This window comes from Schistocerca cancellata, chromosome 2 (genome assembly GCF_023864275.1).
Source record: "Schistocerca cancellata isolate TAMUIC-IGC-003103 chromosome 2, iqSchCanc2.1, whole genome shotgun sequence".
NCBI classification, from domain to species: Eukaryota; Metazoa; Arthropoda; class Insecta; order Orthoptera; family Acrididae; genus Schistocerca; species Schistocerca cancellata.
Window position 1 is genome coordinate 241,004,930 of NC_064627.1, and position 19,274 is coordinate 241,024,203.

The window sequence follows — 19,274 nt, forward strand, 5'->3', positions numbered from 1 at the left end:
TCTATGTGTCTCCGCTTCCAGCAACTTGGGTGAAATGCGTTGCTGCATATCAACGGCAGTGAATGTAGTAACTCCACTCACGCTCGCAGAAGTATGGGACGCTTTTGACTATCGTCTGAAGTGTTTTGCCTTACGTTCAGTGAAGAGGACTTAGAACGTTTATGAAAGAAAACGAAAAGTTTCATTCTGAAAACTGTAGGAGCTACCAAGAAGTTCTTCCTGAATGTACAGTGTGTTCAATTTAATAGATGCCCCATCTTTCAGTAATTTATACTAAATGAATTTGTTGTTGAAATGTATATACTTGTGTCTGATGGGTGAAATAATAATTATATTGTTGGTACGACTGGAGATGGAAGGGGACGCCTGTTTCTTGCCAGCACACTTGAGTTATGTCAGTCACTGTTGACCACTGGCTTTTGCACATGGTTGTGTAATCGTATCTTAGAGTTTTTTGAAGTGCGCTTAGCTATTGAAGAACACGTATTCGTAAATGAAACTCATTTTCTGATGAAATTTCATGATCTGTGTCGGCGAAAGTTCATGGAAAATTCTGAAAAGGAAGCACCAGTGAAAAGTGTTATAGAGAAACTAGTTAAGAAATTTCGTCAAATGAGTTCAGTGTTAGGCAAGAAACGAGTTAGACAAATGTTTGTTTCAGCGATGCAGGTAAGTCAGGATATTAATTAAAGTAGCAGTTATCACATCTCCCCATGAATGGATTAAGCCAGGAAAAGAACATTTCACTGGTTCAGTTTACACTGCAGGAAGAAAATTCTAACATGCTATCCGTACCGCACGCAAGTTTTCTTCGAGCTGAATAATGAAGATTATTTCATGATGTTTTAGACATTTTGTGGCTGTGCGCTCAGCAACCAAGTATGCAGTTATAAAAATGCGCCACTCAGTCGACCGGGGCACAAAAATTTTTTAAAAGCACATTAACCAGGTTTCGCTAGCTCTAAGACTCCCTTCATCAGATTTGTAAAGGCTACAGTCAACTCACATGAAAAGTTTTAAATTTTCAGGATCGGTGCTATCGTCAAATGAAATATTTACTGTTCCATGCATCAAGAATAAAGGTCATAATAAAAAAGATAGACAGTTATCACAGAAATCACAGAATAATACAGTCATAGTTACAAGCGTCTGCACAAGTGAAGACACCGCAAATTGCAGACATCACAATTAAGAGACACTCACATACTACACTCCTGGAAATTGAAATAAGAACACCGTGAATTCATTGTCCCAGGAAGGGGAAACTTTATTGACACATTCCTGGGGTCAGATACATCACATGATCACACTGACAGAACCACAGGCACATAGACACAGGCAACAGAGCATGCACAATGTCGGCACTAGTACAGTGTATATCCACCTTTCGCAGCAATGCAGGCTGCTATTCTCCCATGGAGACGATCGTAGAGATGCTGGATGTAGTCCTTTGGAACGGCTTGCCATGCCATTTCCACCTGGCGCCTCAGTTGGACCAGCGTTCGTGCTGGACGTGCAGACCGCGTGAGACGACGCTTCATCCAGTCCCAAACATGCTCAGTGGGGGACAGATCCGGAGATCTTGCTGGCCAGGGTAGTTGACTTACACCTTCTAGAGCACGTTGGGTGGCACGGGATACATGCGGACGTGCATTGTCCTGTTGGAACAGCAAGTTCCCTTGCCGGTCTAGGAATGGTAGAACGATGGGTTCGATGACGGTTTGGATGTACCGTGCACTATTCAGTGTCCCCTCGACGATCACCAGTGGGGTACGGCCAGTGTAGGAGATCGCTGCCCACACCATGATGCCGGGTGTTGGCCCTGTGTGCCTCGGTCGTATGCAGTCCTGATTGTGGCGCTCACCTGCACGGCGCCAAACACGCATACGACCATCAATGGCACCAAGGCAGAAGCGACTCTCATCGCTGAAGACGACACGTCTCCATTCGTCCCTCCATTCACGCCTGTCGCGACACCACTGGAGGCGGGCTGCACGATGTTGGGGCGTGAGCGGAAGACGGCCTAACGGTGTGCGGGACCGTAGCCCAGCTTCATGGAGACGGTTGCGAATGGTCCTCGCCGATACCCCAGGAGCAACAGTGTCCCTAATTTGCTGGGAAGTGGCGGTGCGGTCCCCTACGGCACTGCGTAGGATCCTACGGTCTTGGCGTGCATCCGTGCGTCGCTGCGGTCCGGTCCCAGGTCGACGGGCACGTGCACCTTCCGCCGACCACTGGCGACAACATCGATGTACTGTGGAGACCTCACGCCCCACGTGTTGAGCAATTCGGCGGTACGTCCACCCGGCCTCCCGCATGCCCACTATACGCCCTCGCTCAAAGTCCGTCAACTGCACATACGGTTCACGTCCACGCTGTCGCGGCATGCTACCAGTGTTAAAGACTGCGATGGAGCTCCGTATGCCACGGCAAACTGGCTGACACTGACGGCGGCGGTACACAAATGCTGCGCAGCTAGCGCCATTCGACGGCCAACACCGCGTTTCCTGGTGTGTCCGCTGTGCCGTGCGTGTGATCATTGCTTGTACAGCCCTCTCGCAGTGTCCGGAGCAATATGGTGGGTCTGACACACCGGTGTCAATATGTTCTTTTTTCCATTTCCAGGAGTGTACTATAGTTTTCGGCCACAGCTTTCGTCAGTAAAAGAGATACATACACACACCATTCACACACAGACACACACACACACACACACACACACACACACTCACACACATATATATACACTCACAGAATGCAAGCACACTTGTGCCGCCGCTTGCAACTATGATTTTATTATTCTGTGATAACTATATTTTTTATTATGACCTTTATTCTTGACTCATGGAACAATAAACATGTCATTTGACGATAGCACTGTTCCTGAAACTTTAAAAGTTGTCATGTGAGTTCATTGTAACTTTTACCATTCTAATGAAAATAGTCTTAGAGCTATCGAAACCTGGTTAATGTACTTTTTAAAAAAAAGTTGTGTGCAACCGGTTGGCTAAGTGATATATCTCATGTAACTGCTAATTTACGGAGGGTTCACTGTTGTCAATAGATGAAGATTCTCATTGGAAGCGAGCATGGCATTTTAGATCAAGTGTTTTTCACAACTGAAGCTTGGTTTCATCTTGGTGGGTACGTTATCAGCCAGAAGTACCGAACCTGGGGTACTGACAACCCTACACGAACACTCCCCTACACTTACAAATAAATTGGCTTATGGTGTGTGGTTTGAAGGCGATTTATTTTTTGTGCCTGCCGTCTGCCACGAGATTATCTAACCATTCATAGCCTTACTGCATGATGATGCGCGTGACTGTTGGTGGCAACAAGACGGTGCCACTTTTCATACAGCCCTCTCTACTATGAAGATGCCACAGGACTTTTTTTAGGTAAAAGAATCATTTCGACGGTATAGAGGCCACCACGGTTTCCGGATCCTAGCAGTCTAGGCTTCTTTCATGTGCCTACTTCACATATTGTTTACAGGAGAAATTGAAATACCTGGAGGAAATGAAGACAAACGTTACGAAAGTCATCGACTAAATAGACAGTGTAAAGTAAACAAGAGTGCCAGGAACATTGTGAGACACGTCAACGAGTGAATAGAAATGAATGGACGACATTTCCAACTCCTGCTGTGATTTTAATAACTTATGATCTAAGTTTTCAGATTACCGAAGTTAAGCACTTTCGGGCTTGGCTATCACTTGGATGGGTGACCGTCCGGTCTGCCGGGCGCTGTTAGCAAGCGGCGTGCTCTCAGCCCTCGTCAGGCCAATTGACGAACCAATTGATGTTGATGATAACATAACGGTCGGGCGAGCTGTGTGCTGGCCACATGTCCCTCCATATCCGCATCTAGTGACGCCTGTGGGCTGAGGATGGTACGACTGTCGGACGGCATCGTTGGGCTCTGCCAACAAAATACTACTTGTAAAATTAACTAAGTTATGGGGCTCCTTTTAAGTTGAACATTTTATATTTAAAATATACGGCCTTGATAAATCCGATTATTGTTATGGAAATAAAAACTACATAGTCCTCTCTTGATTCATCCAAAAAGCACATGAATTTTTTTTAGAATACTTTATTTAAAGCCGTAAACTGGACTGCATTCACAGCAACGGCACACATTGAGGTTCACGCCAACAGAACAAGAAAGAAAACTTTTAATATTTTCAGCCTACGGCAGTTAGAAACAATACTCACAGATCAAGCTACATTACAGCAGCAACAGATTTTGTAACATGGTCGTATTATTTGGGTAGCATACTTCACTTCGATCTGAAACACGTCTGCTATTCACATCAACTATGGTTCAAATGGTTCAAATGGCTCTGAGCACTATGGGACTCAACATCTTAGGTCATCAGTCCCCTAGAACTTAGAACTACTTAAACCTAACTAACCTAAGGACATCACACACATCCATGCCCGAGGCAGGATTCGAACCTGCGACCGTAGCAGCCCCGTGGTTCCGGACTGCAGCGCTAGAACCGCACGGCCACCGCGGCCGGCCATCAACTATGTACTTACGAAATAAGTACATAGTTTGTCACTTCACTGTTTTCCAATAAGGCCACACACTAAGGCCGGCCGGTGTGGCCGAGCGGTTCTAGGCGCATCAGTCTGGAACAGCGCGACCGCTGCGGTCTCAGGTTCGAATCCTGCCTCGGGCATGGATGTGTGTGATGTCCTTAGGTCAGTTAGGTTTAAGTAGTTCTAAGTTCTAGGGGACTGATGATCTCAGATGTTAAGTCCTATAGTGCTCAGAGCCGTTTGAACCATTTTTTTGAACCACACACCAAGCTTTTGTTTTGCGTAATATTTCAGCTTTCCAGTAAGTGTTTCTGTAGAAATTCGTTGATGTATGGAGCTCCGCAGGCAATTCCATTTTTCAGAGCACAGCCGGCCGGAGTGGCCGAGCAGTTCTAGGCGCTGCAGTCTGGAACCGCGCGACCGCTGCGGTCGCAGGTTCGAATCATGCCTCGGGCATAGAAGTGTGTGATGTTCAACTGATGACCTCAGATGTTAAGTCCCATAGTGCTCAGAGCCACTTTTCAGAGCACATCTCTCAATAAATTCGTGAAAATCACTCTAAGCTTTTACATTAGCACTTTTGCAGGCGGAATCTCATATTTCTATGCTTCTTCCGATTTCACCGATGATAGATACATAGTCATTTCACGAATTTTTGTCTAGAAGACCAACCTTTTTATACGAAGACTCACCGGAAAATAAGGTCCGACTGGACGTGAAATGGAAACCACAGCGAAAATCCGATGAAGCTTTGCACAGATGTGTTGGGCAGTGTCTCAGGTATGCCCGTCGATCGTGTCACTTCACTCTTTTCAGTTCTGAGCGCACAGTGAGGACGTAAAGATGCCTAGAAAATAGCGTTCCTCGCTAAGTATGAGCGCTTGGTGACAAATTTCACCTGATGTCAGACAGCCCACAAAACATAATTTTCATTCGCTTCCTTCTTCATGACAATTCTCGGCCGCACTCTACAGTAGAAATATAGATGCTCCTGCAGCGGTTTCAATGGGAAGTGTTTGTTCACTCGAGACACATCCCATCATTGCCCCCCCCCCCCTGAGTTTTATCTGTGCTCACATGAACGAGCTGCAGACCAGAGTAGGGAACTAACGGAAAACACAGGCGGCTGCCTCTTATGACGAGGGTATTCGAAAGTTGGTACAACGCTACGACAAATATACAAGTCGGGGCGGTGACTATGAAAAAAAGTAGCTGGAAGTTGTAGGTAACTTTCGCATTTGCAGCCACATTTTCTTTATTTTCACAGTGGTTTCCATTTCACGACCGATCGAACCTTACTTTCCGAACAGCCCTCGTACTATAACTATATATAGGCTTTACAGATTTTCCTTTGGTGAGATCAACTTTTATATTTGCTTCCGAAACACATGAACCAAATTTACGTTACACAGGTGAAAGTAAAATATTTATCACCCAGTATTTTGGGCCAGGTATCCTTATCGGTTTACCCGAAAATGCCTAGAAATCAGTCGAACTATTTTTCAGATCTTTCGTTCCAACATGTCAGTTCGAGTTTTAAGACAACGGTTAGCTTCAAGATCTTCGGAAATTAAGTATTATTTTGCAGGAATTCGGAAAACTAGTATAGCTACAACAAAGGCGAAGTAATATCAGAGAAGTCGAACAGCGAAAGACATTCTTCCGAGAAAATTATTGAGGGAGACAATGGCGTGAAGTTAATCAACTCTGGAGTCCGTTGAGGATCTGCCGACGGTGGAGCTGTACTTGTATTCTGTCAAAAGAAGAGACACAGATAAGGGTTTAACGTCCAGTCACGGTCGAATTCATGTGACACGTATTACAAGCTCGGACTGGAAATAGATGGGCAAGAAAATCTCCCTTAGCGTTTCCAGATTAACCATGCCGGAATTTAGGGATTTAGGGAACCTGCAGAGAACTTAAATGAGGCTGGTTAAGATAGGGTTCCGACCTCCGTACTACCGAATTCAACTCCCCATCTTACCACTTCACTTGTTGTAACGTTCTGGCGAGAGACACCATATTGGCACGCTTCTTCAATAAAAATTCTCCTCCGTCCCATGCGCCTCTCAATCTTCTACGGACTATTCGTATCAAATTAAGGTGTCTCTGCAGGTGGGGCGATCCATCGACCTGTTGCCTGTTAAAAGCAAATGTATTGCTTAGCATATCAATCCAGATTCAGTTTCGTCAAGAGTCTAAGCTCACTAGAAGGATAACTTGTTTCTAGAGCGCGGGACAAGTCAAAGTGCTACAATGATCAGATATGACACCAATAATATCAACATGTCGTCAGTTTCAATAGGGACTGGAGTGGATTCATTACCATCATGGAGGCTATCGGCAGTTCTCCAAATATATAAAGTAAGAGCTATATGGTTCATATGAAAACAAGCATGCTGTGTTACCACTGGCACTTTCTGTCCAGAATATATATGATACCAAGACTAAAATATCTGACAGTGTGTACCTAAAACAGTTTGTACCTAAATAAGCTTGCACATGGTGGGGCAAATAAAAGTGGCTCGGAGAATAGACCTCCAGGGTACAGAGAAACACAGTAGACGAAAGGAAATATAGTCTTCACCTGACCATAGCAGATGTTGAAAGTGACACACATTTATCTCTTGGCGCTTTTGGGCCCTGGTCAGCAAGTTGCTGAAGGCAGTTAGAAACTGGACCGCTCATCCGAAATGCAGTCCCATCCAAAATGTTCTGCTGGAGTTCTTGAAGATTATGAGTGTTTTTGCTGTACGTCTTAGACTCGAGGGCTCCCTATAGAAAGTAATCGCAGACAGATCAGGTGACCTGGGTGACCAGTTACGGGCGCGAGCAGACTGACCTCTGCCAACAATTCCGTCAGGCGTGAAGACTTTGTAAACGTGCTCAGAGACTTGGCCGACTGTATGGGTAGTCGCCCCATCCTGTTGGAAGTAACTGTAGGTCATTTCCTCCTCCACTAATGCTGCCACAAATGGTTCCAAAATGTCGGCAATGTAACTCGCCGAAGTCACCGTCTGATGAAAGAAGATGAGATCAGTAATGCGGTGTGCAAATACCGCACACCAAACCCCATCCATTTGATCATGTAATTTTGCGGATTCTTCGATGCTGAGAACCTGTGATTCTTTGAGTTGATATAACCACTCAGATGAAACCAGGCTTCATGAGACATGAAGAACAGAACCATGTAGAAGACATTCATTGTTATCTCAACGAACAGCCACTCACAGAACTCGAGGCGCAGAAGAACGTCAGATGGTTTCAATGCGTGAACAACGTACAGTTGGTAGGGATGGATGTACAGGCCTAGGTGGAGTATTCGGCCGCATGATCGACGTGATAGGAACCGTGAGGATTTGGTAAGATTCTGAAGCATTCTCTGGTGAAATGCAGCCACATTTTCTGATGTGCTGGCACCTTTCAGGACATTTTATCACTCGCTCAAAACAGATCCTGTCTGTCGCCATTTTCGGATTAAGCGTTGCAAGGCACTCTTTGACACCATTAAACTTTTCAGCAAACAACTGATCACATCGTTTCCACCGCTTTGTTGTCACGCAACTTTTCCCATCGAACACCCGCTACTCCACGGTTGAGTTCCATCCCATCGTCCCCTTTGCACCGCTCCACTCATACTAACAAAGCTCGCAGTACACTCGGATCTGGTGTGGAGCACGTGGCGCGCATTCACAGGGTGTGCACGTCACGGGGAGTGGTTGTATGCCAGTTGAATTGTATCAACTCATTCGGGCGACATTTATTTGCCCCACCCTGTATAAAAAGAGATAATGAATGACAGCATCGGAAGCAGAGTATTGCGAAAGTATGAAAATGGTATATCAAGAAATAACAGAAGGAAAATAAATAAAGTGAAAATAGTGGTTAGCAATGCGATTTTCGTGGAAGCAGGAAGAGGGAACAGCTTTTTTAATTTCCAAATCATAAAAATCACAGTGTGAATATTTAACTGTATAAGTAGAACGCGCGCATTATTTGACCGAGAGAAAAAGCTTGTCTAAATATATTTGCTATCTGCAATAAACGGAAAGTAAGACACACTGGCTGTTATTTAATCAAACTGTAAATTCAAAGAACTACGCAGCAGTTCTTTTAAATTAACTGAAGTTGACTGCTTCTTACTAAAAAAATTTACCCATAACGGGGAAAACATTTAGAAAAATCGAAGTTCTCTTGTTTTCTTCTTATGTCTGTGAAAACTGTCATCTCCGTGCTGGCGATACTTTTCCAGTTGTTGATTTTTTTCAGTGTATTGCTTCTTTTGGGACAACTAGTTCCTTAAATTTACTATAATTACCTTTATTATCAGGAACACAATGCTTATTCCCAAGTCAGTGGTTGACAGAATCTGAAACGAGTGAACATCGTACGTTTACTTGCAGGGGACAGGCACGAATAACTGTTGTACCTAATCTCTTTTAGGGGTCGATGAACACTTTAAATGGTACTCGGGGAATGAGATGTCTGGGAACTTGGGAAGTTATAAGAAAACATCATCGTCCATGAAAACCTTGAATCTGTAGGTAAGTGTATCCCACTTTACTAAATTTATATAGATTATTGTTTACCTGTTTTACAGGGCTAATATGAAACGCAGGATAAATGGAACAACAACATAAGGATCGTTTCGCAACATTGCGCATTAAAGTGAAATATTCTACACCCAGCCAGGAACACAGTTCAAGTATCGGTCAATACCGTAAGTCACTAAAGAGGTAAACATTCAGTGCGGAATCCCACTTCAGAAATGATATCACTCTTGGTTACATTCGAAACCCGACTACGAGTTACTGTTGATGACCCCTCTGTCGAGAAGATGATGCATTGATACATGATAATCGTCCATTGTGTTTGTCATCATTGATTATCAAACAGTCATAGACACTACACAGCCGTCTGCATTGGACAATTCTTCTTTAAGAGCAACCTCTTATAAGTCGGGAGAGACAGGATCAATAGCCGTGAATGAAGGAAACGTCGAAACGCTACAGTTCTACCACTCATGTATTCCAGTGCAAAGTGTTGAACTAGTGCATTACAACAAGCAGCAACAAATACTGTGCGTCTTGGCAATAAATAGCGCTGAACACATCCTGACGATAGGCTCTTTAGACAGTAAAGAATCAGGTGAAAGTACAAATCTATAATTTTTTGGATTATTTATTATTAAAAAATAGCTTTTAAGAAAATCTAAATAATATGTTGTATTCAGAATGAGTCGTGGCGGCTTTGTGCTGCCATTGCATCCTCTGATTGATTGGTGTACCGGTAGGAGGCGCGAGTGCCGCACTGATTTCGCCAGGTTTGTCGCTGTTTGCCAGCGAGGAAGAGGGGGACGCACGGCGCGGCTGTCGAGCTCGTGTTGGTACGAGGCGGCGGCAGGTGGGGACTGGGGGGCCAATCTGCTGACATGGTGGCCGTTAGGGGCTCTTGGTATATTCGGAGCTGTATGCACGGCAGCATTCACTGAAGCTGATTTTTGGGTTTTGGAGAGAGAGTGTACCAGCTATTTGCCTTCTGGAAATTTCTCACCGAGTGCAATTTCGATGTTGGCTATCGGAATAGTGCTTTGAATGATGGCATATGGAGTACTAATGAAGTTACCGTGCTATCGTCTTTATTCCCTCAGTGAATCTCGCTTGTGAACTTTGAAAGTTGAGGTTTTCTTGGAATTACTGTAACCTCTTTGAAGCCGTGAGTGTAACTATAAAATAAATAAAATAAAAATATTGTTTAAATATTAATTATTCTATCTGTATGATGGTGATTGTAATTGTAATTGATATTTGCTTATCTGGAACGTGGACGTTTAATTATTCGGTATCAGACACTTGACAATGGCTTTTTCGTAAAGGCAATGTTACTCGTAGTTGACCGTGAAATAAAACTGAAATAATCGGACTTCGTAATTAAATCGTTTCCAAAGACTGCTGCGGTAGGTGCGGACTCATAATCTAAATCTCAATATTACAATAATTTGCCAGCCATGCCAAAACGTCGTACAGAGGTGATTGTCTACTAAACATAAAAAAGTTACACAGTTAGTTAAATCAGATATATTCAATGAATAAACCTACAGTTCATAATCCTACTTACTTTTATAAATATAAATTCTTTACAGAATCGAGTGCCTAGTCTGGTTGCAACTCGCAGTATTCTTCTATAACATGAAATATGGCGGTGTGCCAGACAATAGAATAAAATACGTGCTTCTCGCACCACTTCTACCAGAGCTCTCTCCTTTCTTAATCAAACATAAGAGTAACGTAATTGTGCTTTTGTTTTATCAGCGACACAGCGCTGCAGTTGTGTGCCATAGGCTTTATTTATTTGTCACTGATTATTTATTTAATTAATATTTCGCGTTTCCGAGGAAACTCACGCTCGGCATGCAAATGTGCCTTTATATTGCCCCCTGAATTGCGAGGCGAAAGGACACACCTGCAGGCGAGCAATTCACCTAAAGGCACAAGAAAATCTAAGTTATCTACAACTATTTACATGACCTACATTATACACATTATATACAAAATTTGAATGACGCGGGTGCGCCGTAAAAGTTCTTATGTTGGCAGATAGAGTGCGCGCATGCGCAGAAGCGTCTGTGTGACTCCGGCACTGCCGTTATATCGTACAGTTAGATCACGCGGCACAGTATTGCAGTTCATATTGTTCGTGTGCGCGCGTTTCTCAGTCGTTGCACAAAGAAAATATTCAACCAAGACTACATATGAAGACTACATTCTATGACAGGTAACTTAGTTTTAAATTTACAATATTTGTTATAACACAATACAACTTAGATTGTTGAATGTTCTTAGTTACATTGTATTGTTTTGAAATACTTCAAAGAAAAATGTCCGTATGTTTCAGGTGCGTTGACCTATACACATCGTGTCGTTATTACAGTTCATATTCATCTGCTGCACAATAATTTTTTTACAGGTTAGTATCGTCGTGGTAAAGTTTTTTGATCACAGTAACATCGTTGTATAACAACGTGATTAATACATAAGCGTGTCCATTTCCCATTTCCATTATAGTCGTTGTGATGCAGTTCGTTGTGACTAAAAGCATTGCTTATTACAGATCAGACGTGACCCGTCGAGTAATTGGTCCACGTGCAGTTCGTTTTTTACATTCCGTGGAAGCTTGGTTGCAGAACCTCGGACGGCACATAGCTGGCGTCGATCCTTGGACAGTCCAGGTAAGAGTGTCCGTCACATTTCGAGAACATTTCATTCCCTGAAGTTCCAACCAAAATTCTTCCACCCGTCGTGTTGTTTTCTGGACAGGCACTATGTGTCCATTTAATCCAGTTAACATCTTGAAGTTAGGTACTGTAGTAATGTCACTAGACGATGCACGAATTATGCCCTTCACATTTTCAGTTTTTTGCTGAATATAGCTCACCTAAATGTTCGTAGTTATTAATCAAAGAAATCATTCATCGCGTTTACATAGATACGCTGCATAATGAATGGCATTAACCGTTTCTTTCACATAGGTTTCTGCGTAGTTGCAGAGTTAGTAATGTTCGTTGATGTCCGTGAACAGAGGTTCACTATGCAATGTCTTTTTGGCACTCGTTTTGTTCAAATTTTTACATAGTAACAGTTACATGATACATCAGTTAAAAAAATAAGTAATTATACATACACACGTCACATATTTTCTTAGCATAAACATAATACAGTTGCACATAAACATGTTTACATCATCATTACATAGCTATAGGTTATTACATTGTGTGACGTTTGATTACATGAATTGTCGATATTTACATCCTCTTTAGCGGTTTTGCTGGGATATTATCGATGTTTTTTGTGACGTCATCTGAAATTAAGATAGGTTAGACACAACATTCATTACATCAGTAGGCAAGACCAGGCGTTTTCACTACTCAATAAATATTCAAAATAGTAAGAGAGAGAAAATGTTCGATTCCTCGCGTTTTGTGCGTGTGTGTAGAGTGTCTGTGTGGCCTTGACTACTGATAGATGCTTTTCGTGTTGAGAGATGTGCGTCTAATCTATTTCTCAAAGTAAAAGATCGCTTCACAGATGACGTCTGTCGGTTCGTCAGGTGCCATACCAAGTCAGTGGTACCTACAATAACAAATGTTCCGTGAAAAATTAATATATCATTCACTGCTACGTAATCATAAATTTTATTTTAATATTCCGTCTTCCAGGTGGTGGCGCGCGCTGAAAGAAGAGTTCTTCTGCCTTCAACTGCGACTCTGGAACCGCTGAAATGAAAATTTCTACACTACTTATTATCTGTGTTGTAACAACAGAGTTTTTCGAGTTGCTTAGCAATATTTTGATGGGTATGACTTTGACATTATTCAGCATGAAATGCTCTAAGATCTCGGTGTGCGTATTTTTCTAAAATTCTTTGAAGTGTGTCAACGTGTTCCTTCCAAGACTGTGTAGCTATCAGTATATCATCTACATAGTGTGTGACTGTCTCAACTAAATCATCGCCAAGCACGGTATCCAGGGCTGTAATGAATACCCCAGAGCTGACATTCAGTCCGAAAGGTAGAACACAAAACTGATAGGTTCGACCCCCGAACATAAATGCAGTATATTTCCGTGAATCAGGAGTGATACCCACCTGCCAAAACGAATTAGCGAGATCTATTGTGGAAAAATATTTTGCATCTAGAAATTTCTGTAATTGCTCTTCTAAATTTTCGGGTTTTGTGTGAACCGGTAAAATTATTTCATTAATTGCTCGTGCATCTAACACTAACCTAATGCTTCCATTTGATATTTTGACAACAAGTAGAGGACTACAATAAGGTGAGGTGGATGGTTCAATGACCTTCCAGTCTAACATTTGTTTTAATTCTTGCCACACAGCAGGTCGTTGAGATAACGGTACGTTATATGTCTTGTGGTAGAATATCTTGTGAGGCTTAACTTCAATCTTGTATACATACGTGTTGATAACACCTAATCGTTTGGTAAAAACTTGTAAATATTTGGATAACACTTCCTGTAGTTTTATACGTTCATGTACACTGAGAGCTGTAGCTTCACTTATCTTATGATCAAGCAATGTTTTCAAGTCCATTATCTCTGTGTCAGATGAGTGTGTTTGCATATCTTGAATGTCATTGTCAAGTACTAACTGAACCTTGTACCCTGTACAGTGTTTGTCATGCTTTAGAGTTCTCCTGTCCAAATCAATAATAATTACACTGCCTTTATCATTTAAAATACATTTACCTTTGGAGAAGTCTATAATAGAGTCCTTCTCGCTCATAATATCTATTCCTAATATGCAATTTGTCACAAGGTTTTGTACAACCAGGAATGGCCATTGTACGGTTCCATTACCTATTTTAATGTTTACAAAAACTTGCTTCGTAACCCTACATGACTTATTACCTAGTGCAGTAGTTATTTTACAGTTTTGGGCAGGAAACTCAGGCACAGGTTCCAATTCACACATCTTTTTATAGAAATTAAAAGACAAAACGCTCACAGCTGCAACTGTATCTAGGATAATAGTAGTTGGAATCCCACCTACTACACCAGTAGTAGATGCTAAAACAATTTCATTTGTGTTTGAACGACATTGTGTACTGTCTTGTAAAAGTTCATCTGATATATTGTTATTGTAGTTGTATCTTATAAATAAAACAGGTAATTTTTGTTTAGAATTATTCGGCATATCATTATTCTGTTGTACAAGTGTGGTGTCAAATAACTGATTAACATTGAAGTCGCCCCCCAAGAATTCTTCAGCCACGACCTGGGGCATAGAAGTGACTGTTTCTAGTTTGTTGGATTAGCATTTGTACTAGGTACTGACACAGATTGAGGTTGTGCATCAGGTGTCATTTCTATTATATTCACATTCGGATATTGCCTATTATGATCTCCAAACTTTTGCGGTTGTTGTTGCTGTTGCGCATTATAACTTACCTGTCGGTCGTAAGGTATGCTCCAATTTTGTCCTGGTGGCTGCTGTGGTAAAGCAGAGTTTGAATGAAAGTACTGATCGTTACGAGTCCAACCTTGATGCTGTCTTGGCTCGTAGTTATTATTATTTCTATTTCTGTTTGTGTTTTTGTTGTTGCCTTTGTATCCGTTGTTACCGTTGTAGTTATTACCGCGGTGCCTTTTGTATGGATTGCCGCATGAAGTGTTATTACTGTTGTAACTATTGTTTGTATTGGAATACGCGTGTTGATTTTGATTTTCGTATTGAGACGGCATGTGAGTTTGCTGTTTTTGCTGTACCGCGTATCCAACTGTGGGCGCGCCAGAATTGAGTTGGCAAGCCTGCATGTTTTGCATACCACTAGTGTAAACATTGTGGCTGCTGTTTTGCCGCGCGAAGCGCTGATCTTCAAGTAGCATGTCAACCGAATCTAAGGCTGTTAAAAAATAATCTGAATCGTCATCCGGGATATGTAGGAGTTTTTCTTTAATGTTGAAAGGCAATTTGGCCTTCAACGCACGGAGTATATCACGCGTTGCGACTGGTTCGTCTAAAAAGTGTCCCATGTTCAAGTATTTTTCAAAATATCTGCGTAAGTTGCCATTTTTACTGTTAAAAGTTTCAGGTTCTAAAATTTGTCTTCTGAGTCGCTCCTGGACGGATTGCGACCAGAATTTGTTCAGAAAAGCACGCTCAAACTCACTGTACGTGGTACATACGTCAGCTTGACTGTATGCCCAGACAGCTGCATCGCCTTGGATGTATCCGACAATATATGAAATCTTTTTCCGGTCACTCCAAGTGCGTGGAAATGCGTTACTAAAAGATTTAAGAAAAATCACCGGATGAATGGTTCGTTTTTCTGGGATAAAAATCTGAAATTGCCTGTGTTTCATTAAGCTTTCTTCTTCCTTCGCATTGTGATATGGATTTATTCCACTGTAATTACTGGTATGTTCAGCTGGCGAGTAATTACGATAATGTTGCTGTGGTTTACCATGATAATAGCTTGTGTTTGTGTTTGCACATCGTGGTATGTGTTGTAGTCGTGGTGTGTTTTGTTCTTGTGTGTTTGTCGTGTGCGGTATGTGTGTGTCATACTCGAATGTATATTGGTTCCTGAACTGTGCGTTTTGACTGATATTTTCGTTACATTCAGACTGTGGTCGATCGGTGAATTGTCTCATGGGTGCAGTGACGGATTGTACTGCGTCACTGATCAGCTGTTTGTTATTAGTAATGTATTGCGCTACGGAGTCGTGCACAATTGTTGGTAAATTTTCACGTAAGCATCTATCAAAATGTTTGTCTTTGTTCACTACCCAATCATGAAATTCTTTATTAATATTTTGAAAATGAGCTGTGGGATCAGATTGTAAGATGTCAGTCAGGTGTTGTTCAACATTGTCAAATTTATTCTGTACGTCAGTAATTCGTTTTTCAAGGTTGTCATGTACTGAAGGATATGTTTGAATTTGTTCAGTAAGAACTTCACACGTGACATTAAGATTTTTTACTTGTGTCTGTAAAAGTGCTACGTCAGTTGTAGTCTTTTCTTGTCTCGTATTAAGCTGGGAAAATTTAGTACTGAGTTCAGTCATCTGTTTGGTCAGTGTGGCGTCTATAAGTTCCACACGTTTACATAAAGTGTCATTACCTGTCTTGAGTGCTATGAGGTCAGATTTAATTGCGTCATTTTGTGTCTGTAAGGTTGCCATGTTTTCGGCGTTCTGTTTCCTTATGTATGCCATATTTTCTGCGTTTTGTTTCATTAGCATTTGTAACATGTCGGCAATGTTTACTGTTTGCAAGGTCTGTGCCCCCGTCGCGTCATTAGACGTGACGTCATGCATCAACATGGGCTCTGACTGAGACTTTGAAATTTTTGTAGTGGACGGCCTATTGCCAAAATTTCCGTCAACACTTGCGTCAATGTTTGATAAATCGTCACTACCGGTTGCTGTCGTAAAGTCATTTTCTAACATTTGTCTCTCGTCCGAGTCGGATTGCGTCTGAATAGTACGTCTTTGCTGTTCCATTTTTGCGTATTGATTTCTAGTTATTATCATGCCACACGTGATATATGTTTCAAGAAAATATTTGACACTGATTTTAAAATAAAATGCAGTTGAGCATGAATCGCTCGTAGCAACAATGGCTGTCTGTTAATTTAAAAATATAAACTGAATTTGAGATTATTGGTAATGGCTGCTGTCCATGTTACTACGTATCGTACAGAAGTCGGCCATATTGTACACTCGTGTATTGGTATTGTTGCATACGTTATTGTTTAAGGAAAAGTACTGAGAATGAAATTTATCACTGAAAACTGTTATGCGCGAAAGAAACACTACAGAATCTAATGAAAAGCTAATACACTGAATTATACGTCTGGTCAAGCCTGCTAATGCAAAGATGCTGCGTCTTACCTTATTTTGCTGGAAGTTTCATTGCGTCTTCCCGCAAAATTTTAGAATTGGAAAATATCTTCAGATTTTTTGTTATCTCTCATACATTCACGTCCAGGTCCAGAAAGTTGATTTTTCACATGAAACAAAGAGAACAATGTAACAAATGACAAAATAACAAGTCCGACACGCAGTCGCCAATATAAAATAAATAAAATAAAAATATTGTTTAAATATTAATTATTCTATCTGTATGATGGTGATTGTAATTGTAATTGATATTTGCTTATCTGGAACGTGGACGTTTAATTATTCGGTATCAGACGCTTGACAATGGCTTTTTCGTAAAGGCAATGTTACTCGTAGTTGACCGTGAAATAAAACTGAAATAATCGGACTTCGTAATTAAATCGTTTCCAAAGACTGCTGCGGTAGGTGCGGACTCATAATCTAAATCTCAATATTACAATAATTTGCCAGCCATGCCAAAACGTCGTACAGAGGTGATTGTCTACTAAACATAAAAAAGTTACACAGTTAGTTAAATCAGATATATTCAATGAATAAACCTACAGTTCATAATCCTACTTACTTTTATAAATATAAATTCTTTACAGAATCGAGTGCCTAGTCTGGTTGCAACTCGCAGTATTCTTCTATAACATGAAATATGGCGGTGTGCCAGACAATAGAATAAAATACGTGCTTCTCGCACCACTTCTACCAGAGCTCTCTCCTTTCTTAATCAAACATAAGAGTAACGTAATTGTGCTTTTGTTTTATCAGCGACACAGCGCTGCAGTTGTGTGCCATAGGCTTTATTTATTTGTCACTGATTATTTATTTAATTAATATTTCTCGTTTCCGAGGAAACTCACGCTCGGCATGCAAATGTGCCTTTATATAACTTAGCCGATTTGCTTAATGATTACTATTTATGTGTGTATGAGAAGTGATTTACGGGTAGCTAGTCTCAAGTTACATGAATGTTTACTTAGAAAGGGCCACTGACTGAACTCTTGTGTTCAGCGTCTGCTTGCGGTACTCAATGTGCACTGGTTTTTCCATTTTTTTCCCTTAGTTTTAAGTCATTCTTATTTATTCTTAGTTTCGAGCAATATTAAATCGCTTTCCATGTTTTAAACTAATGTTCTTTTAAATTTGTTTTAGATTGATTTACATCTTGATGGTCTGTAACCTCAATCTCATCTGTAAATGTTAAGCCTGAAGTCCGTGCCAGGAGACTAAGCTCGTGTCTATTAGTCTGTAGTTTCAAAAGAGCTTTCGATGTCTGTTGGTAAATCTGCTATTGGTTATCAGAAGTGTCGCATCCTTTCATATCAGCTGTTTCAGTACGGTAATTGAATTTTTTTTATAATTACATGGTTTATGCCTTATTCAGTTAAGTAGCTGCTTAGCGAACGTTACGTTACTTTAAGGGCTTTTCAAAGACCTGAAGACTTTATTGCCGGAGCCGTGTGTTAGCAGGAAGCCAGTTGAGAGCCTGCTGCCTACCTGTCTGCATAATGAGGTGTCAATAGTCATGGGATAGTCGTAAGCACATAAACAGATGGAGGTAGTATCGTGTAAACAAGATATAAAAGGGCAGTACATTGGAGGAGGGGTGAGATGTCATTTTTAATTTGGTGATTTATGTGGGGCCATACGACTGGAATCAACTGACATCGAAGCTGGAATGATAGTTGGAGTTAGACGTATGGGACATTGCATTGTGGAAGTCGTTAGGGAATTCTATATTGAGATCCACAGTGTCAAGAGTGTGCCGAATTTGTGAATTACCTGTCACCAGGGACAACGCAGTGGCCTGCGGCTTTCACTTAACGACCGAGAGCAGCGGCTTTTGCGTAAAACTGTCAGTGCTATCAGACAAGGACCACCGCCTGATACAACCGCAGAAAACAAAGTGGGACGTAAGACTCTACGAGTGCGCGGCGAAATTTGGCGTGAATGGGGAGTGGCTGCAGACGACCGACGCCAATGCCTTTGTTAAGAGCACGACATTGCCTACAGCTCCTCTTCTGGGCTCGTAGACATATCGGTTTGACTACATACGACTATAAAACAGTGACCCGTTCAGAGGAATCGCGGTTTCAGTTGGTAAGACCTGATATTAGGGTTCGAGTGTGGCGCAGACGCCACGAAGCCATGGATCCAAGTGGTCAACAAGAACTGTGCGAGCTGTTGGTGAATCCATAATGATGATGTGCTTACATGGAATAGACTGATTCGCATGGCCAAAATCAACCGATCGTTGAATGGAAATGGTTATTTTCGGCTACCTGAAGATCATTCGCTGCCATTCATGGACTTCCT